This window comes from Salmo salar, chromosome 01 (assembly GCF_965601325.2).
Source record: "Salmo salar chromosome 01, fSalSal1, whole genome shotgun sequence".
Classification (NCBI taxonomy): Eukaryota; Metazoa; Chordata; class Actinopteri; order Salmoniformes; family Salmonidae; genus Salmo; species Salmo salar.
Window position 1 is genome coordinate 102,239,795 of NC_138291.1, and position 6,005 is coordinate 102,245,799.

A 6,005-nucleotide genomic window follows, 5' to 3' on the forward strand; every position below is an offset into this window, starting at 1 on the left:
AAGCAGACAACCAAAGAAAAATGGTTTGATGGAGAATGCAAAAACCTAAGAAAGAAATTGAAAAACGTATCCAACCAAAAACATAGAGACCCAGAAAATCTGAGTCTGTCACACCCTGATCTTTGCAGAGGACACAACAGTGGTAGGCCTGATCACCGACAACAACGAGACAGCCCATAGGGAGGAGGTCAGAGACCTGGCCATATGGTGCCAGGACAACAACCTCTCCCTTAACGTGATCAAGACGAAGGAGATGATTGTGGACTACAGGAAAAAGAGGACCTAGCACGCCCCGATTCTCAACAACGGGGCTGCAGTGGAGCAGGTTGAGAGCTTCAAGTTCCTTGGTGTCCACATCACCAACAAAGTAACATGGTCCAAACACAACAAGACAGTCGTGAAGAGGGCACAACAAAATCTATTTCCCCTCAGGAGACTGAAAATATTTGGAATGGGTCCTCAGATCCTCAAAAGGTTCTACAGCTCTATCATCGAGAGCATCCTGAGTGGTTGCATCACTGCCTGGTATGGTAACTGCTCGGCCTCCGACCTCAAGGCACTACAGAAGGTAGTGCGAACGGCCCAGTATATCGCTGGGGCCAAGCTTCCTGCCATCCAGGACCTCTGTACCAGGTGGTGTCAGAGGAAGGCCCTAAAAATTGTCGAAGACTCCAGCCACCCAAGTCATAGACTGTTCTCTCTGCTACCGCATGGCAAGCGGTACCAGGGCGCCAAGTCTAGGTCCGTGAGGCTTCTAAACAACGTCTACCTCCAAGCCATAAGACTCCTGAACATCAAGTCAAATGGCTACCCAGACTATTTGCCGTGACCCCCTCACCCCCTCTTAACATCACTGCTACTCTCTGTTGTCATCTATGCATGGTCACCTTAATAACTCTACCTACATGTACATACTACCTCAGATAACCGGTGCCCGCACACATTGACTCTGTATCGGTACCCCCTTGTATATAGTCTCGCTGTTGTTATTTGACTGCTGCTCTTTAATTACTTGTTACTTTTATTCTTATTCTTAACTGTCGTTTTTGAAACTGCATTGTTGGTCAGGGGCTCGTCAGTAAGCATTTCACTATAAGGTCTACACCTGTTGTATTCGGAGCATGTGACTAATAAAATGTGATTTGATTTGATCTGTTTCACCTGTCTTTGTGCTTGTCTCCACCCCCGCCAGGTTTCGCCCATCTTCCCCATTATCCCCTGTGCATTTATAACTGTGTTCTCTGTTTGTCTGTTGCCAGTTCGTCTTGTCAAGCCTAGCAGGGTGGTTTTCTTAGTCCTGTTTCATTGAGCCCCTGTTTTCTAGATGTATGGATAAACCACTTCTCCAATCTTTTTGGCCCTAAAACAAATAACAAACGGCAAAAACATGTACATGATCAAATACAAATCTTAGAATCTACTACTAAAGAATACCAGAACCCACTGGATTCTCCAATTACATTGAATGAACCACAGAACAAAATACAAACCCTCCAACCCCAAAATACCTATGGGTGTTGATGGTATCCTAAATGAAATTATAAAATATACAGACCACAAATTCCAATTGGCTATACTTGAAATCTTTAACACCATCCTTAGCTCTGGCATCTTCCCCAAATATTTGGCACCAAGGACTGATCACCCCAATACACAAAATTGGAAACACATTTGACCCCAATAACTACCATGGGATATGCAACCTTGGGAAAATCCTCTACACTATCATTAACAGCAGATTTGTACATTTCCTAAGCGAAAACAATGTACAGAGCACTGATTTTTAACAAAATTACTGTATGACAGACCACATATTCACCCTGCACACTCTAATTGACAAACAAACAAACCAAAACAAAGGCAATGCAACAGGGGTCGTCTAAAGGAGACCAGGGCGCAGCGTGTATAGTGCTCATATTTGACTTTTAATGAAGACACTTGAACAAAACAACAAAACGACCGACAACAGTTCTGTAAGGTACACTGACAAAATGGAAAACAACTACCCACACCCACACATGAAAAACAGGCTGCCTAAGTATGGCTTCCAATCAGAGACAACGATAGACAGCTGCCTCTGATTGGAAACCATACCTGGCCAAAACATAGAAAACAAAACCTAGGAATAGAAATCTAGAAAACCCACAATGAATCAGAAAACAAAAAAAACACCCAAAATACCCCCCTGTCACGCCCTGACCACTCTACTATGGAAAATGACATCTGACAAGGGTCAGGACGTGACAGGCAAAGTCTTCTCATGCTTTGTTGATTACAAAAAAAAAGCTTCTTACTCATTTTGGCATTAGGGTCTGCTACACAAATTGATGGAAAGTGGTGTTGGGGGAAAAACATACGACATTATGAAATCCATGTACACAAACAACAAGTGTGTGGTTAAACTTGGCAATATACAGAGACATTTATTTATACAGGGCGGTGGGGTGAGACAGGGATGCAGTTTACGCCCCACCCTATTTAACATGTACATCAACGTATTGGTGAGGGCACTAAAACAGTCTGCAGCACCCGGCTTCACCCTACTAGAATTTGAAGTCAAATGTCTATTGTTTGCTGATGATCTGGTGCTTCTGTACCAAACAAATGGGGGACCTACAGCAACACCTATGTCTTATGCACAGATTCTGTCAGACCTGGGCCATGACAGAAATCTCAGTAATCTCAGTAAATCTCAGTAGACAAAAATAATCGTGTTCCAAAAAAGGTCCAGTTGTCATGACTCCTGCCGAGGGTGACTCCTCTCCCTGTTCGGGTGGCGCTCGGCGGTCGTCGTCACCGGCCTACTAGCTGCCACCGATCCCTTTTACCTTTTCTGTTGGTTTTGTCTTTATTGCTTTCACCTGTGTCTCATTAGTGTTTAGTTGGGTATTTAAGCCCGTTTCCCCACCTGTTCTGTGTGCGGGCTTATTTCTGTTGTTCACTGTGTTTCGTGTAGTGGTACGTGTTTTTGGATCCTTGTGTTTTTTGATATCACCCTGTTGTTGTTCTTGGGTGTATATTATTTTGACGGTGCATTCATTAAAGCACGATAGCAAACACTCTTGTTTCCTGCGCCTGACTCCACACCCACTACATCTAGCGTTACAGAAGCCCGCACCTTCAAGTATGGAATCAGCAGGAGCAGCCGCCACCCCTCTCCCCTCTATGGAGGAACGGGTCCTCCACCACACCACCGTACTCCATCGAATCGGGTCAGCGATGGACCAAATGATGGAGAGGATGGACCGATGGGAGAGGAGTGGTCTCCTCTCTTCGCCTCCGACTCACCAGATGAGTCCACCTACTCCGCTCCCTCCTACGTCTGGTTCTGGAGCATTACGTCTTACGCTCCCGAGGGAGTATGATGAAGCAGCGGGGTGCCAGGGGTTTCTGCTGTAGATTGACTTATACCTGGCTACCTTGAGACCGACTCCCTCGGGAGAGGAGAGTGTCAGCCTCCTCGTCTCCTGCCTGATGGGGCGAGCATTGGAATGGGCCAACGCTGTCTGGAACAGCCCCAACTCAGCGAGAGAGAACTACCCTGAGTTCACCCGCCGTTTCCGGGCCGTATTCGATCACCCTCCAGAATGCCGGGCGGCGTGTGAGCGACTGTTTCATCTCAGGCAGGAGACGAGGAGCGCGCAAGACTTCGCTCTGGAGTTCCGGACCTTGGCTGCGGGGGCCGGGTGGAATGACAGGGCCCTAATGGATCATTACCGGTGAATCCTCCGGGAGGACGTCCGCAGGGAGCTAGCGTGTCGGGACACTACACTCTCCCTGGATGAACTGATTGACATGTCAATCCGACTGGACATCCGACTGGACAATCTGCTGGCTGCCCGCGGGCGTTCAGAAAGGGTCCTGTCAGTTCCACCTCCTAGCCCTCCCGCGCCCATTCCCATGGAGCTGGGAGGGGCTGCATCTAAGGGAACCGGAGGAGGGCGCTCCTCCTGCACCAATTGTGGTCGCCAAGGACACATGGTCGACCGGTGCTGGGGGGGGGGGGGTCCCTCTGGGAGTCGAGAAGGCAGGCAGAACACTCCTCGTTCACCCCAGGTGAGTCAGCACCAAACTCACCCAGAACCCTCTGTTGGTCATATGTTTGTTTTTATTTTTTTTCTTGATTTTTTCCCTTGTTCCCAGCATAAGGCACTAGTCGATTCAGGCGCAGTGAGGAACTTTATGGATCGCGGACTCGCCTTTAAGCTGGGAGTTCCACTAGCACCGTTAGATTCCCCCTTCCCCGTGCACTCCTTAGATAGCTGGCCATTAGGGTCAGTGCTGGTCAGGGAGACTACGGTGCCACTGGACATGGTAACACAGGGGAATCATAAGGAGCGAATTAGTTTCTTCCTTATCGATTCGCCTGCGTTTCCAGTGGTGCTGGGGGTGCCTTGGCTGGCCAGTCACAATCCCAAGATTTTGTGGAAACAGGGGGTTCTCCAGGGGTGGTCAGAGGAGTGTTCGGGTAGGTGTCTGGGAGTTTCCATCGGTGCCACATCGGTGGAGAGTCCAGACCAGGTTTCCACTGTGCGCATTCCCCCTGAGTATGCCGATTTGGCTCTCGCCATCTGTAAGAAGAAGGCGACTAAATTACCACCCCATCGACAGGGGGATTGTGTGATAAACCTCCAGGTAAACGCTGCGCTTCCCAAGAGTCACGTGTACCCCTTGTCCCAGGAGGAGACGTTGGCTATGGAGACATATGTCATGGAATCTCTGAGACAGGGGTTCATTCGGCCCTCCATCTCACCCGTCTCCTCGAGTTTCTTTTTCGTGAAGAAAAAGGGGGAAGGTCTGCGTCCGTGCATTGATTATCCTGTTAGGGATAGGGGGCAGTATTTACACGGCCGGATAAAAAAACGTACCCGATTTAATCTGGTTATTACTACTGCCCAGAAACTAGAATATGCATATAATTATTGGCTTTGGATAGAAAACACCCTAAAGTTTCTAAAACTGTTTGAATGGTGTCTGTGAGTATAACAGAACTCATATGGCAGGCAAAAACCTGAGAAGATTTCATGCAGGAAGTGGCCTGTACTGTGTTTCGTGTAGTGGTACGTGTTTTTGGATCCTTGTGTTTTTTGATATCACCCTGTTGTTGTTCTTGGGTGTATATTCTTTTGACGGTGCATTCATTAAAGCCCGATAGCAAACATTCTTGTTTCCTGCGCCTGACTCCACACCCACTACATCAAGCGTTCCACCAGTTGCCAGGATCACAAATACAAAAGAGATCTAGACACTGTTAACCTAGATCACACAAAAAAGTATACATACCTCATCCATACCTCAGCGTCACAGGTAATTTCCACAAAGCTGTGAACGATCTGAGAGATAAGGCAAGAAGGGCCTTCTATGACATCAAAAGGAATATAAAATTCAACATACAAATTAGGATCTGACAAAAAATTCTTGAATCAGTTATTGCCCTTCATGGTTGTGAGGTCTGGGGTCCACTCACCAACCAGGAATTCACAAAATTTTAAAAACACTGAATTGAGACTCTGCATGCAGAATTCTGCAAAAATATCCTCTGTGTACAACGTCAAACACCAAATAATGCACGCAGAGCAGAATTAGACTATACCCACTAATTATCAGAACACATAAATGAGACGTTGAATTCTACAACCACCTAAAAGGAAGCTATTTCCAAACCTTCCTTAGGTTGAACCTGTAGAAGAGTCCCTCAAGCAAGCTGGTTCTGGAGCTCGATTCACAAACACAAACAGACCCCACAGAGCACCAGGACAGCAACACAATTAGACCCAACCAAATCATGAGTAAACAAAAAGATAATTACTTGACACATTGGAAAGAATAAAAGAACTGAGCAAACTAGAAAGCTATTTGGCCCTAAACAGAGAGTACACAGTGGCAAAATACCTGACCACTGTGACTGACCCAAAATTAAGGAAAGCTTTCACTATGTACTGTTTCAGTGAGCATAGCCTTGCTATTGAGAAAGATTGCCGTAGGCAGACCTGGCTCTCAAGAGA